The sequence below is a fragment of the Terrapene carolina genome, unplaced genomic scaffold (genome assembly GCF_002925995.2).
Source record: "Terrapene carolina triunguis isolate 2854851 unplaced genomic scaffold, T_m_triunguis-2.0 Scaffold183, whole genome shotgun sequence".
Lineage (NCBI taxonomy): Eukaryota > Metazoa > Chordata > Testudines > Emydidae > Terrapene > Terrapene triunguis.
The window spans coordinates 2,541,457-2,559,039 of NW_020664534.1; the positions used below are offsets into that span (position 1 = coordinate 2,541,457).

Here is a 17,583-nt window from a genome sequence, read left to right on the forward strand (position 1 = left end):
CAGTTTATATCCATTTGTTCTCGTGTCCACATTAGTACTGAGCTGAAATAATTCCTCTCCCTCCCTGGTATTTATCCCTCTGATATATTTAAAGAGAGCAATCATATCCCCCCTCAGCCTTCTTTTGGTTAGGCTAAACAAACCGAGCTCCTCGAGTCTCCTTTCATAGGAAAGGTTTTCCATTCCTCGGATCATCCTAGTGGCCCTTCTCTGTACCCGTTCCAGTTTGAGTTCATCCCTTTTAAACATAGGAGACCAGAACTGCACACAGTACTCCAAATGAGGTCTCACCAGCGCCTTGTATAATGGAAGCAGCACCTCCTTGTTCCTACTAGAAATACCTCGCCTAATGCATCCCAAGATCGCATTAGCTTTTTTCACGGCCACGTCACATTGCCGACTCATAGTCATCCTGCGGTCAACCAGGACTCCGAGGTCCTTCTCCTCCTCCGTTACTTCCAACCGATGCGTCCCCAGCTTATAACTAAAATTCTTGTTAGTCATCCCTAAATGCATCACCTTACACTTCTCACTATTAAATTTCATCCTATTACTATTACTCCAATTTACAAGGTCATCCAAGTCTCCCTGCAGGATATCCCGATCCTTCTCCGAATTGGCAATACCTCCCAACTTTGTGTCATCCGCAAACTTTATCAGCCCACTCCTACATTCGGTTCCGAGGTCAGTAATAAATAGATTAAATAAAATCGGACCCAAAACCGAACCTTGAGGAACCCCACTGGTGACCTCCCTCCAACCTGACAGTTCACCTTTCAATACTACCCGCTGCAGTCTCCCCTTTAACCAGTTCTTTATCCACCTCTGGATTTTCATATCGATCCCCATCTTTTCCAATTTAACCAATAATTCCTCATGCAGTACCGTATCAAACGCTTTACTAAAATCGAGGTATATTAGATCCACCGCATTTCCTTTATCTAGAAAGTCTGTTACTTTCTCAAAGAAGGAGATCAGGTTGGTTTGGCACGATCTGCCTTTCGTAAACCCATGTTGTGATTTGTCCCAATTGCCATTCACCTCAAGGTCCTTAACTACTTTCTCCTTCAAAATTTTTTCCAAGACCTACAGATGTTAAACTAACAGGCCTGTAGTTACCCGGGTCACTTTTTTTCCCTTTCTTGAAAATAGGAACCACATTAGCTATTTTCCAGTCCAACGGTACCACCCCCGAGTTTACAGATTCATTAAAAATTATCGCTAAGGGGCTTGCAATTTCTCGCGCCAGTTCCTTCAATATTCTAGGATGAAGATCATCCGGTCCGCCCAATTTAGTCCCGTTTAGCTGTTCAAGTTTGGCTTCCACCTCTGATACGGTAATGTCAATCCCCCCTCCTTTATTCCCCTCTGTCCTGCTGCCTCTATTCCTAAACCCTTCATTAGCCTTATTAAAGACCGATGCAAAATATTCATTTAGATATTGTGCCATGCCTAGATTATCCTTAATCTCCACTCCATCTACATTCTTCAGCGGTCCCACTTCCTCTTTCTTTGTTTTCTTCCTATTTATGTGGCTATAAAACCTCTTACTATTGGTTTTAATTCCCCTCGCAAGGTCCAACTGTACACGGCTTTTGGCCTTTCTCACTGCATCTCTACATGCTCTGACCTCAATAAGGTAGGTTTCCTTGCTGATCCCTCCCCTCTTCCATTCTTTGTACGCTTTCTGTTTTTTCTTAATCGCCCCTTTGAGACGCTCGCTCATCCAGCTAGGTCTAAATCTCCTGCCTACTAACCTTGATCTGTACCCAGCACTAACCGTTTTCCCTTTCTTGGGATACAGGCCTCGGACAGCTCGTGCAACTTCAACTTGAAATAATCCCAGGCGCCATCTGCCTTTAGATCCCTAAATATGTTAGCCCAATCCACTTCCCTAAGTAGTTGCCTTAATTTATTAAAGTTGGCCTTTTTGAAATCGTAAACCTTAGTCACAGTTTTAATTCTGTTAATCCTTCCATTTAGTTTAAACTGAATTAGCTCATGGTCACTCAAGCCAAGGTTGTCCCCTACAACCATTTCCTCAACGAGGTCCTCACTACTGATTCAACACTGAGCTAAGGCTTGTCTACATGGGAAGTTATACTGGCATAAGGTGAGGTGTGAATTTAAACTGTTATACCAATATAACTCAGGTGGACACCCTTATTCCAGGATAAACTTCTAGTTTAGTTTTTGTTGCTTTGGAAGTGGTTTAAGATAAGATGACAACAGGCACTTTTATTGCTGGATATGTGTGTCCAAGCAGGGTTATACCGGTATAACTATTGTGGTTTAACTGTACCTGCATAGCTGATGAAACTTTCCCATGTAGGCAAGTCCCTAAAAGGAAAAATGTTCCCTGCTGACTACATGTTTTTTCATGTCTCCGGTCCATCTACTGAACAGGCCCAACACTAGTTAGTTTATGAGTACTACACCAGCTGAGGTTTTCCTCAGTTTATTGTACTGATTTTTATATGAGTCAGTTCAAAGAAATTATTTTCAAGCCTAGGAATCTCATCATTAGAGCTAAATAAAAGCATTCAATACTATCTAAAACTGCAATAATATCAGAAACTCATTTTAAAAAGATGACCTTTGATCAATGTGCTCTTTTAATTATAGCCTTCAAATGAGCTTAAAAGGTACTTTACTCAAAATATGTACAAATGATCACTAAAGGCTAAAACACTGATGCCTCCTTGATCTGTACCCAGCACAGATGATCTTTTTTAATGGCAGATATGTGTCTTTTAATCATATCACCACACAGAAATAAATTCAAGGCCCTTTTTGCTATGAGGCACATGAGACCTAAATAACACAGCAAATCCCCCTTTGATATATGCAGCAGTGCTATACTGAATTCTGCAGCAACTCAGAAAGGATGTTTCAATGTTAACTGATTGTGAAAACAGTTGGGAACTTTCACTGTTTGTTGAAATAATCCTAGAAATACAGCCAAGGTGAAAATATAATTCATACACATTACACTAAGGCTAAAAGAAAATATATTTGTCGCAGAGGAGGAAAATCTAAAAAGATGTTTAGAAGCTCGACATAATCATCTTGTTTGACCTGTAGAACCCTTACTACTCCTGACAAGGCACTGCATTTACTCCTGATGATGTGTGGGAAGGAAGGACCCCAATTTAACTGGCAGTGTTGTCAATTAACAACTTTATAAACTCAGCACATTTGATACAGAAAGAGACAGTGAACATAGAACGTGAATGTGCATTATCACAAAGGAAAGCTGCACTTTAATTATTGTTTTTAGAAATTGCACATACGCTTAGAGTGTGATCAGCATATTTTAGAAATGTGAATAAATAAATAACATTATTATCTGTCTGAGGATTGTACAAAATGATTTGGTGGACTCAGTCCACTTCCTACTGACCAAGCATCTGCAAAACAATTGGCACCTGTTGTGGCAGTCCAAATAGAAAATCTAGCAAGGACTAAATGTCCCACTCACCTCAGAATGTGGCTATTCATGTCAAAGGAGTGGCATATAGATGGGGAGTTGGCTCAGCAGGGAGCCATGTGGGTGAGAGGAGCATGGCCAGGATGAGTCAGGCAATGAGGAAGCTCTAGGAAAGTGAAGGAGGAAAATACTAATGTTGGGCTAGCAGATAATGGAGACAAGGTTGATTCCTTCTTAGAGGAGAGCTGGAGACCAGAGATGATGAAATGTAATATGGGACTTGCCTGGGCAAATTGACTTCTTTTTTGACCCTCCATGACTATGAGATGATTTTCAGAGACATTGGGGCACTGCTGTTTGTCATTGATTCTCTGGATGATTACATGGAAGCTTTGGCTAAGTTGCATCTCACCATGACCCCAGTAGATAAAGTGAATACAGACATCAATTTTGAAATCTTTGTTCAGAAAATGGATGGTTTGTCTGGTGATCACAAGATTGAAATCCAAAGTGGTATTCATCAGACGGCAATTGATGACCTTACAGATGATAGATTGGAGAAAATTCACCTCAGCTTTTATCTGACAAACATATATGATCAATTCTATATTTGAAGCCCTTAGCAAAGTAGTATAGAAATTGATTCCGCAGCTGTCAATGCTAGAAAACCTATATAACCTCTTCATTTCAAATTTTGGGACTGAGAAAGCATTTTTATTTGATGTAGTCAGTAAAATGTATATTGCAACTGACAGTACTCCAGTGGATATGCAAACTTATGAGCTAATGACTAATAGACTGCAACTTCCATTGTTTTCGCAAGGGTGCACATGAAGTATTTGAAATGAGAATGAAAGTAGTGAGTGTGATGCTGGCTGACCAGGTGCCAGCTCTTGCCAAGGCTTTAGGCCACAGCCGAGCACTGACAAATTCATTGCTGGAAACCAGTTTGTTGCACTTATGCGTTAGTATAAGTTCAATAACTTTTTTAACCATAAAAATGTGTTTAGTGTTTATAAAATGTTTGTTAGTTGCTGCATGCATTAATTTCACTTATAATATCTTTATCACATGCTATAAGATAATATTTGAGTTTTTGCTTTATGACTGTAAAAATGTTGGCTCTGAAACTGTAAACTTAGTCAAGAGGACTCGTCTCCTAACCATCAAGAAGGTATCAAAAGTAAATGGGCCAGTGTGGGCCATCACAATACCAGGACTTTGTTAATTGCCCCTTCATACCCATGAAGGGGCTACTTGCAAAAGGGCTCATCCTATTAGCTTGAATTCTGGAAGAAGGATATAAAAATAGCTGACAAGACTTTTTTTCATTCTGTTCTGCTGTTAGGACTCTCACAGTGCTGAAGTTTATGAAACAGAAGCAGAGATCCCTAAGGTCAATCTGGGTTAGCCCTAAAAGACATTCAGAGCTGACAGATTACTACAACTCTGTCACCTTTTAAAACCAAAAACTGTAACTCATCTGTGTACATATGTTTGCCTGCTTTAATCTTGCATTAACACTCTCCTTTCTTTTTCCTAATTAATAAATCTTTAGTTAATTTATTATGGGACTGGCTACAAGCATTGTCTTTGGTGAGAGATCTAATGTACAAATTGACCTGGGGTAAGTAACTGGTCTCTTGGGACTGGAAGCAACCTGAATAGTTTGTGATCTTGGTGTATGGCAACCAACTATCTCTAAGTCCAGCTTGTCTAGGTAGCAAAAGAAACTGGAATGCCCAAGGGGACTATCTGTGAACCCATGTACTCCTGGGGGAATTCTGCGCCACTGCGCAATGCAGAATTTTGCAGAAATTAATGTTGGATGCACAGAATTTCCTTTTTTCTCCACACAAGTGGGCTGCAAAGATGTTGGCTGCCACTAGGGGCCACTGTGCCTGACACAGCCCAGCTCACAAGACAAGGCCAGGGGCAGGAGGAGGGAACTGGAGGGTTCTCAGTAGCTGCAGTTCCCAGAACGCCCTGAAGGAAGGAGGCGATGACACTGTATTACACAAGCATGGAACTGGGGAGTGACATCTCTTCTTAATATAAAGCCTGAGATATTGGTGGAATGTGGAAATATTGTAAGCTATTGAATAACTAGCTATTTGAATAGTTATTTGGTGGCTACTTTTGCTTTCTCGCTCTACCTTTTTACCATTCTGATTTTTCCTAATGAGAAATACAATTCCAGCTTGGTGAAAACTTTTCTGAATCATCAAATAAAAAGTTAATATGTGTGTATATTCCCCAAAGAGGTGCCTTCTTGTTCAAAGCTCCCAAATTTTCCAGTATTCTTACTTCTGCTGGCCAGTCAGTCCTTCAAATACCTGGATTTTGAAAAGAAAGTATCAGAGCATTCAAGTGCGGTATTTAATTGCTTTTATAGCAGACTCTTTGAAAAAATCCCAAAGAAATATCAGAGTGCTGATGGTAGAACAGAAGAAACAACAATGGTCATATTTCTTTCCTAGCGGTATTGAACAAATCATTCAGGGAGATTATAGATTGGAATAGTAAAATATGTTTCCTTGACATATGAAAACACCAATCAATTGTCCCTGCTTTGCTGATCCTACTTCAAATCTGAATTGAATAAGATGTACGGAAGGGTCCTCTTTCAGCATAGAAATAGGAATGTGGGCTTCATGTAATCACCTGCCATCCCTCACCCCATGCTTAAGACATTCAGCAGATTGAGGAGACAGAAAGGGTAGAACCAGGGAGGTGGTGCCCTGTACCCTCCCTGCCACTGTCCCTTGCACTACTTCTAGATTTCTACTCTTAGAGCAGTATTACCTCCTTCTAGATCCCGTCTATGACTGCTACTATGCAATTGCATATGACAATGACAGAAGCCATGCTGCTGAGTTGTGTGCGCACACAGTGGAACAGCAGTTGTCTCTGCAAAAAGGGTCCCATCTTGCATGGCAATGAGGGGACTTTCCCTTTTGATACCAGGAGGCAATATTGGGCATGGCCTCCTGAACATATAGATACTATCCCCGTCCCCCCTAACTTAGAGAGACCCAACCACAAGACTCATCGGACTTGATTCCAGTGTCACATATATCAGAGGAAATCAGGAGTCATCTTTCCTATGCAATTTTTTTTAAATGGACGAGGGAATCCTGAGCTTTCCTTAGCACAATAATTTGGAAGGAAAGTCAGGGTTAAAAAGGTACTTCTCACAATGGATTAAGTGAAGGAAATTATATTATCTGTGAAAACAGTGATTTCCGAGCCTATAGCTAGCAATTGCCATTGTACTGCAAAGAGGCATTCTTACTGAAACCAGCTCTGTTGAAGCACAGGGTAAGAGACTATAAACTTTTGTTCATTCTGCTTATAAAATGGATTAGTCAGAAGAAACAGCCCACAAACAGTAGTATACGATTTTAACCCCGGCGAGCTCATCGGCAATGCTTGTTATTAATGATTTGTACTGTGGTGCCTAGGGGGAGGCGGACTCCACTGTGCTAAGTACTGTACATATATAAAGAAAATATACCCTGGGCCTCAAAGACTTTTCCTTACAGTCTCACTTTCTTAATTTTAAGATGTTCCCCATGGCTAAGGTATTTTATCAATCAGAAAGTCAGAATCCTCTTCAGTTGTGACTAACATGATTTTCATGTGTAGCAGTGTAAACTTTTTTTGCGGGGGTTTGATGTAAACTTTTCTATAGGAACATTTTCATAGTGCTCTCTAAATGGTGTCATGCCGTTATTCTTTATGGAGAATGTTAACAACAAGCTGAAAAAAACTCTCCCAAATCCCCAGGAGCCTATATTATTGCTTCTTTGGCATTCACTGAAACAATTTGCTATTAATATCGTCCCAAAGCAAGGTCAATTCCCATGGTTGCCATTCCTAGAAGTGAATATGACATGATCTCCAACAAGCAAATCTTAATTGTTAGGCAAGCAGATGAGTACCTAGAATAGTTGAGCAACCTGTTTGCTAGAGAATCAACCCCTGATGAACAATCCTCTTCTAGGCCCAATTAGGGACACTAATTTGTCCACTCGGCCTAAATGAGAAGTCACTCTGTGAGCTATCAGTCAGGAGAGGAAAAGGCTCAGACCTAGGATGAAAATAATATAATTAGATGCTTATTTCATTTTATTTTAATTTTACCTTTGTCATGAATTAAACTTTCTTGAGATGCATAGATTTGGGGAGTTTTCTTCTTAAAAGCTACCTGCTCAGTAGGTGAGTTCTCTGGTCTGTCATAGCCACAAATGATTTGATTTTGTTTGGTTCACAGGAACTGAAGATAATCTACATAGAGAAGTAAATTCTCAGTAGCTGCCTTAGAAGTTTAAGAGTGTGGAGTGGATGACTTTAGGTTCCCCCAGTAAGTTTTTTTTATTTTTGGTATTCCTAATGTTTTCTGCAATACTTAAGCTTCCATTTAAACAAAATTAATTTTCTAGCTTTGAAGAGTGTGAACCAATTCAGTACTGCCTTTCTGAGTCTGCAGGCAGACTGAAAAAGATAGCACTAAGAGCTATAAACAGCACCATTCATATGAACTAATTTAAGTCTGAAACCTCAACATGACAGTTTAAATGTCAACACTAATTACTGCATTATGCATTATTTTAAGCATCCAGCTGATATGCTTACCTAGTAAGACTGGATTTGAAATCATATCCTTGGGGGAAAGGTTGCACATTTTAAAGACACAAATCAAGTTCTGTCATATTAAGTTTTTGTTATCAAAATGGGACTGTAGTGAAGAAGAGAGAAGATCTAGGAGAGAGTGGAAGATCAGTGGGGGAGGTAGAGATGAAAGATCTGAGGTGGTAAGGTTTTTTTTTTTTTTTTTTAAGAAACAAGACAAAAAAAACAATAAAAATATTAAATAAAGTTAATTTTATTTTAACTGTTCAATTAGATATAAATAATTTACAAATTTAGTATTTTCATGAATATTTATTAATGAATTTGTTTGGAAGAGCTTGTATTTTTATATATCTATTAAATTACTACAGATTCTAGGAAGGAAAATTCTGCAGAGCTGGCAAAAATTTCCCACAAATTTCTAGAAGCTCTTCTCAACAGGAATGTGGAATCCTGGCCCAAAGAGATGAGGTCACATAATCTGAAGGAGATAACACTGTGCATTTCATCAGCTGGAAAGAAGGTGGCAAAGTGAGTCCCAGGCATGCAGCAAAATTAATTTATTGTTCTGGTGATCTGAAACCCAGACAGTGATCCAGGTTAAAGAGAGGATATCTTTTATTCAGAATGCATGATTACTTAATTTCACATCATAATAGCAAAGCACTAGGTGCCACATCTTGGTCAGATCAAAATAAAACAGATGCTTGATGCCATATGTATTCAAGGGTTAAAACTGTAAAATTGTTTTTATGATATTTGCATAGCAATATTTGATAGCTTCAGGAATATAGTAACATGTTGCTAAGAAATTTTAGTGTGTCAATGTGCTGAGACAGAAGCAGCTGCTTCCTTAAGTTCCTTATAGTTGCCTAGATTCCCTTGTAAGTGTAATCCAAGTTATAGCCTGGAAGAAATCTGGTTGAAAATTAATTACTCTAAATATGGTGCCAGTAATAAAGAAAATTCTTCCAGGAATAAACTAGACTGTTTATACACCTCCATTTTTATAAGCATAATATTCCTAAATAGACATTTCTTACATCTGGTTTCTCTGAATTTATTTCTGCTTCACATATTTTGGAGTCCCATCTAGGGCCAGACTGACTAAATCACAGGCTAAGATGCTGTGTGTCAAACACAGGCCATAGAAATAATAAAATAATAATAACAATTAATAATACTTAGCTCTTACCTAGTGATTTACATCAGCAGATCTCAAAGCACTTTACAAAGTTCTTGTTTACTCCCAGCAATTAATGCTTTATCCCATTTGAGAGCTCGGATTATAGACTTTCAGATACAGAGCATTAGATCTACTGCTAATAGCTCTAGTGACAGCAGCCACTAAAACCAATTCAGAATTGAATCGGGATAGTAAAGGAGATGTTCACCTGGAAAAAACAAACAGGAAAAAAAAATCACAGATTTTCATGAGGATTTTCCCCATTTTTTGACATGCTCTAGAAAGTACATACAGTAAATCATTGTCTTTATTACAGTAAGTATTTTGTCATTTAACCACACAGTCTGCCTTGCTCTTCATTTCATCTCCCCACCCATTTGTTCTTCTCCTATCTCTGCGTCGCCTGTCCCCCACCCTGTCCCCAGCTCCTCTGCACAGAGAGCTTGGTCTATTCCCTTTCTCCTCCTGCATACACATCTCTGTTGCCTGGTCATCCTCTCCCTTGCACACATGCCCTTGCCGTTTGGTTTCATTCTCCCTTATCTTCCTAGACATGCTGCACAGGTACCTCATTTCCTTCTCCTATGGACGTTTTTCTTCTGCGGGTGGCTGGCAACTCCAGTTCCACTGGTATCGCTGTTCCCCTAGGTGGTCCATGTTTCCTTTTTTTCTTTTCTCATGTAACAGTGATACATTGTAAAGAAAGCCAACACTGGTTTCTTCTCCTTATTTCCGGATGCTTTTTCAAATCTTCAGATTCCTTCTTGCAACAAAGCTACAGCAGCAGCTTGAAACAAGGAGGTCAGATCACCACCAGTAGTGGCCCCACAGTTGAGCAACCACTGAGCAACTCTTTGGGCCAGGATTCCTTGTCTACACTCAAAAATTGAGAGAACCTGATATCAATGTATCAGATCGATTCGTTATGTTATTCGATACCGTTAAACTGTTTTCAGATGGCCACACAATGGTTGCACTGATTTAACTAAGTCAGTTTCTGCACCAATTTAGTTAAATGGATGCAACTGATATAGCTCATTAGTACACAGAACTGGAAAAGGGTCACCCCAATTTTCCAGTCACATCTAATAATTGTTTACTTTCCTTTGTGAACAATTGCTATATTTTCCATGGAGACAATATGCAATCATGAATGGGAAGGAAGTTGTTTTGCATGATCATGAATGGGAGGGAGTAACCTACAAGACAATCTCTCTGCAAAAGGTATGGTCCACACTAAGAAAAAATTTAGCCCTGTGCTTCACAAGATATCAGACCTTAAAACAATCACAAGGATGCTTTCAATATTCCAAGCATCCTGCCATAGACTGTCCCCGCTCTTCATCTTTAAAAGTGCTTTGATGGCAAGGCTCTGTGCTATGGGGTAAAAACAGAAGCAAATTAACTTCCATTTGACCAGTCCACAATTGTTAAAGCTAACATGGGTGAATTTAGAAGAGATTCACCTTGCCATAAGTCTTTAATAAAATTAATTATCCATTTCTGGTTATAGTTAGGACACTTTATTTAATTGTGATTTGGGAGTAAAGTGAAACTCTGTCAGTCACCACAAGACTGCAGCTCCAGCTTCTGTATTTTAAAGAGCAAAATTTAAAAAGAAATGTCCATGTTTATCTGGAAATAGGTGGTACCACGTAAATATGACTTAAAATGTACATAACCTTCTTAAACTTCGAGTTCTTCTTTAGAACATTAGAGGTTGTGAGGCCAGACCTCAAAGGGCCAAATTCAGAGGTGACATTAATTCTTATGTTTGTCATAAGTCAGTAAACCAAGACGAGCAGGGAAAAGCAACCAACAGGAGTGTGGAAGAAAGGGCTGCACTCTTATGGCAAATAGGAAACTATGAGCTTCAACTGGGAATTTCCTATGAGTTTTTCTGTTGGGGGAGAAGGTTTGCTCCCATCTGGAAGAAATGGGGGGTTACTCCTTATCCACAGATTCCCCAAGATACAAGCATATCTATGTAGCGGCTGGTATGATTGGGGAAAGGAGAACATGCCTCATAGACAGAGCACTAACTTCCTGCATAGCCAAGGATTTGGGTGGGGAAAGGCACATAGAGGAAGAAAGATGTCACATGTTTTTAAAGGCAAAACAGCTGAGAGCAAACTGCTGGGCTGACGGACAGTGCTAGCCCCTAATGTTCTGGGCCGTGTTGGTGGCATCCAGACTGCTGTGCACAGAGCACTCACTCTCAACCTACCACTGAGATTGTAATCAAACTAGTTCTGATCCAACCTTAACATGTCACTTGCTGATGTCACCGGCCCCCAGGGCACTGTAAATTCACACACTGTTCTCTGCAGCACCATTCCCAAAGGATTTCAGCTCTTCAAAAAGATATAAACCCGGGTACTTTTAACAGTGGTGTACTTTAGGCATTAACTTATGAGGCTTTTGACAATGCTGATAGGAATATAAGTATCTATAAACTAGAATTCAGATGTACCACTCTGGCAAACTTTTTCTCTGGTCCTGCTACACTGCAGTCTGAGCTTTGCAGTATGGTGCATCAACTCATTCTCCACAATAAAATATTCCTTCAGATTCTAAAATGTGCAAGTCAGTACACACAGACTGCAACATCACATACATTAAAACAAACTAGACTGACACAACATCACTCTAGTAAAAAACTCAAAGGAAAACGCCACCCTGTGAGGAAACTCAAAACCCTTCAGGCAAAAGCCTATATAAATAATCATTCCCTAAGGTTCAGAAACCAGAGCTTTGCCAGTGCAACAGGGGAAGGAGATCCCAGAGTTGAAGGTTGTCCACTGAAAAAGCACTGTCCCTATTTGTAAAGAAGGGACTGGCAATGAGAGAGCTCTAGCTGATTTCCACTGCTGGACTGGAGCTTTGGGCAATGAGTGGTTACTAAGGTAGTTAAGGTACAAACCAGATAGGGGTTGATTACAGATTAAATCAAACATCCGGAAAGAAACTGGAAGTTTGTGCCACCAGTGGGGGCGCTTGTGTAGTATTCTTCATGTGAGAGGCATATCTATGTAAGTAGGCAACTGTGTTCTGCGCTAGCTGAATCTTCTGAGTGCCCTTCAAGGGAAGCCCATTCTAAAGTCTGATATAATGTATAGCTGATACGCTTATTGACAAGGGTGTTATTTGTGTTTGGCTTCCCAGCTTTAGATTTTTCCACTGCTCCTGTTACACAGGTATCATTAATGTTTCACTGGTGCAATTATATTGATCTTAGCTATCAACTAATGTATCATTTTACAACCTTAATCAACATTTGATGAGACCCCCACTGGCAAATCAAGCCTGCCCCTTCACTCATCAAACAACTTGATTGTCTAATAAGGCTCGCCACAGCAGGAATAGGGCCTATTTTAGTCTTGCTGATGGAACCGGATGGGGTGGAGGAGACAGGCAGAGAGAGGAACACAGCGAGAAATGAAAGAAATAGCAAAATGAGAAAATGCAGTTCAAAGCCTACATTTCAGGAGAATCTGAGACTGAAATTGGAGGGAGAGGAGGGGAAATGAAAAAACCTCAAGGGGTAAGAGAGAAAAAAAAAATCAGAGAGTAGAAAATCTGTAGGGCCATATCCTTGACCCCTCAAGTGCCCTTCATGCTGTTCCAGCAGCTCAAAAGATATCTAAAGCTGATTTATGGCTACAGCTAAGGAGTCCCCTGGTATTGGCCCCCCTTGGTAGAGTGAGTGCTCCAGTGCCAGCTAAGGAAGCAAGAAGGCTTGTTAGTGGACAAGAGGGGGCTGGAGCATGATGTGGTCTGGCAATCCTGGCTAGCAAGATGGTCCCTTGACAACCACTACCCATCAGGACAAGTTAGACCAGCCTTGGCTGCTCTAACTTGCCCCAGGGGCCAGTTTGGTGCCCAGCAGGTCTCAGAGTCAGGAGGGGCATGTGGAAAGAAAGCCTAAAGCCCCATAGGTCTCCTCAGTGGGGGGCATGATAGAAGTGTAATGGATTTTTATTTGTTATGGGACTATCAAGCAAATCCCAACATTAGCATTTCAAAAATACATATGAAGAAGGAAATCTCAAACAGCTCAGATTTTGGTTTGCAGAAGAGTCTGGATACCGATCCAAAACTTGTCAGAATTACTGGACTCTGTGGCAGCCTCTACCAGGTCCTGTGGCCCTCTTTCTCCTCCACAACCCTTATTTCTTATATTAGGCCTTGCAACAATTCCTCCCCAGGACACACAATGCCTCTGCCAACCCCCACCCCTCCACCTCCCATTGTGAGTGTCGGGGGGGAGGGGGAGAGGGCGGGGGTCAGGTCTATCTTAATACCATCCTTATTAGGCAGGGAGCGGGGCATCACTTCTCTTTCCTTCCACTGAGCAGTGGGCCTGGACTCTTTCACCCCTTCTCCAAGAGCAGGAGATGAGGTGTGGATATTCTCTTTGTCTTTTAGGGAGGCAGGACACATTAAACTGGTTTAATAACAAAGTGCCTGGGCAAGATGGGATTGCGCACAGTGAGTTTTATGTAAAGATTTTGTATGCCAGCCACCTGTTTGCTTGTAGCTAGTGCTAATCCTTAAAGTTATATTATTAGGTTCCCCCATCCCACATGTTGTGTAAGTCTGGTTCTCCTCTTCCCTCAGGCAGAAGTAATGGCTGGGTGGGTCCTTTTCACTTCCTTCAGGAAGAGGGAATGGCCCTGTGTGATAATGGGTGATTTTTCATTCCCTGGGGGTATCAGGATGGGGGTGGCAGCCTGGCAGAGGCTACTGGGGAGTGAAAATGTCTGTGTATATAAGGGCATCTCCTCAGTAAACTGCAAGGGAACTAAAGTTGTGGGGGCCTTTAAATCTGCTTTACTTAGGCAGAGTTAATGGAATTCATTGTCCCCCAAAACTCGCTTATGGGCTTTGGTTGTGCTTATGTAGCAAAACGCTCATGTCAGTTTAGAATCTGGGCCCCATTTATCCAAACTGGCCAAGTTCAGCCTGGTTCAGCTAAATGGTGCAGGGAACAAGACACCAGTAAATACACAACAGGGAACAATCCGACACTGGCAGGGAAATGGACAAGGGCTCTTCGCCATTGATAAATTCTATGATTCTATAATTTATGTGGATGTTCAATAACTAATGATAGTATTCAGCAAATGTCTCTGAGCTAGTACCTTAATTTGCCATTCTCCCATGATATTTTCCAATCATGGGCATCTTTACTTTTATGAGCTCTCTCATGACTTCAGCCACCAAAAACTAAAAAACAAGCTCACAGTAACTGCTGAACTTTTCATAATTTACTTTTCAATATTTAATCATAATAAACGTCTAATTGGGCTGACCGACTTTTGCTATCCAGTAAATTGTTTTTAGACATAAGAACATAAAAAAGACATGATGAACTCCAAAACGTGCAATTAATATCCTTTAGAGGGGCTAAAGGTGTTGTCTTCCTAACATCTTCCCAGGTCATTAGAAATTTCTTGCCAAATCTAAAAGATTTTAGGGGAAAATTCCCCTGGGCACTCTCCCCATGAACAGTTTATACATGTGAGGTTTTAAGGACAAGATTATCAAAAGTGAATTAGCAATTGTGGGTGCCTCAATTTTGAGGGGGCTCAACTTGAGACTCCAAGATTTTCAGAAAGTTCTGAACACCCATACTCCGAAAAACCAGAGCCCTTTCAGGTGTCTCCACTAGGCAACCAAAAATTGAAGAACTTCAAATCACTAGTTACTTTTGAAAAATGTGGCCCGTCATCATAGCACATACATATGAAATATTTACGTGTGTATAGTCTTATCTAGAAATGAAAAGATACTGTGATAATACTTCATAATTCCTAACGTAGAATCAGTCAAGGTGGGTTATTTATAGCACAACAAACAAGTGGCCTGGGTTCAGTTAGCTTAGTGGCTTCTGACCTCTCAGAACAATAATCTTTCATACCTGACAAAGGGAAAACTGATTTAGATGTCTGGCATTTCACAAACGTGGTTAAGGTTTGAAGAATGAAAGGACATGGAGCAAGTCTGGGACTTGTCATCATACTAATTCTAAACTACATTTCAAAGCAAAATACAATTGAATGACCAGGCTTCCTGAAGAAATGCTGTAAAATTGGAATTATGTGCTGTAAACTAATTTTCACTATAGTAGTTTAAGTTGAAACATTAGCAAAACGTAATTTCCAGTCATTATTTCTAGCATCAGACAAGTACCATTGTTCCTCACCAGGAGACTGAAAAGAATATAATGTGAATATGTGGACTTCTGTGCTAAAATAAACAGTACTAAAATAAACAGTTGCACAGTATGTACTCAGCTACAGAGGAGAATTGTTTCAGTGAATACCAAACATAACAGGACTTTGACATTCAATATTCAAAGAGTAACTTACATAACCCTTGATCAAAGAGCTATAGAATGAGGCAAAGAACCAAACTGATTAAATCTTCCTCTTAGAAAAGGAAATGGACACTCAGGGTCAAATCCTGCACCAGTTGAAGTCAATGAAGTGATTATTCTTTTCTAGTGATTCTGGAGGCATCACCAAAGGGAGTACAGAAGAAGCAGAGTGGGAGAGGTGTCTTAAGGGATGGTGCAGTGGACAAATTCCACCCGGTGTGCCAGGGAGTTCCATGAGGGATTGTCTCAGAGAGAAAGTTTAAAGCATTTGTTTCATTGTTTGTATGTTCTTGCGGTTAATTGTAACACAAATAACAAACCAGGCATACAGTGAGTGGATGTAAGTGCTGCACACTGTCTGGCTTGCTTAGGGAGAGGCCCTACTAAAGTAGTTTTATCTGCCCGATGTGACATCCAAGACATGCAGTACTCATCTTTAAAGTCTCATAAAGTGACAACTTATAGTTATGCAGAACCTGAGCTACTTGACAAGTTTAGCTGAACCACAGCAATGAGCATAGCAAAATGATGCTTATACTTGAACGTTGTGTTTTCCATTGTTAAAACAGCAAGTTAGTTAAAGCTCACAGCACTCCTGTCAGGCAGTAAAACGTCATTATCTCAATTTTACAGATACAGGAGTGGCGGCAGAAAAGTGAAATGTCTTGCTCAAGGCCACAAAAGGGACAGTCTCACAGGTGGGATTAGAGCGCAGGAGTTCTTGGCTCCCAGTTATGTGCCCAGACTCTTTGAAGACACTGAGTAGCAACGGAGAGCAAGAGTATGTCCAACAGGTATACACTGAAAATACTGCACACTAGCTCTGAGGATGTGCAGTAGCTGCAAAGCTGACAGATCACCCCACTGGGAAATCCTCCTGAAATAATGACCCTGCACCATCCCCCCCCTCACAACTCCAGAATAGGGGCACATCAGGTATGTGAAGGGAAGGAGGAGACGTGCTCAGAATGTACCTTGCTTTGGCTATTCTGGACTCCCAGGTGGGAGACAAACTGGGCAGCAAAAATTAGAGCAACCCTTGGGGCTAGTTTAGCTTACAGCAGGGACTGCTGCATTCCTTCGCTAGCTCCAGAATCTAAACGGTCCAAAGATGGTGCCCAGCTCAGAATTCAAACACCTTAGAAAGGAGCTGCCTTTTTGTCTAACTCTGACCAAACTCAATGAATTTTTCTCAGTTTGTGCCTTTGCTGAGTAATAAAAAAAATGGAAACTTTTCAATATGCATCTTTGCAAGGTAGCAAAATGACACCTTGTACAACATACTCATCATTACAGCAGAAAGCTCATAAGAAAAATATCTTTTTAGTGTGGCAGCATATGTCAATTTTTTTAAAGACTTGGATGTTATTTGGTTATTCTTTTTCCACACACCCTAGATTAACTGTGGGACTAAAGAACAAAATTAGAACTACCACTCATCAAGTAGACCTGAACCAAACTGCAGGTTGCCAACACACTACACTTTGGGGGTGTATGGAATATAAATCTGGATTTGAATTTCATATTTAGCCCATATTTCTGTAATAGGCTGAGCCATAATACTGTGTCCAAATATCCCTGAATTTCATGATTGTTGTGTCTAGAGCTATGTAAGTGATGGGAGAGGTCATTCTTTTTCCTGTCTACTGTATGCCTACATGTACAGGAGTCTCTTCACGTGCCACGGGGTATCTGTGAAAGCAGTTTACTGTTTTTTGCCTCGGGCCTGTGTCTATCAGCACTACAATTCAACCTGTACAAGAGACACACCCATATTTAGGAACAGAAAGAATTGACATCATAGTGGGTAGATCAAGGACATCACATTCAACAGAGTTATATCTAGAATTTGAATTTGGCCCAATATGCCTCTACAAATACGTATGTCAATATTTCACTTGCCAAATCAATATTGTTCCAGTTATCACCTAGATACCGTGGCCTATATTT

General features: G+C 40.5%; 1 pseudogene; it reads left to right on the plus strand.

Annotated features, from left to right (window-relative positions):
• The first annotated feature begins 3,704 nt into the window (after positions 1-3,704).
• On the plus strand, positions 3,705-4,264 carry LOC112113090 (annotated as a pseudogene).
• Positions 4,265-17,583: the final 13,319 nt, after the last annotated feature.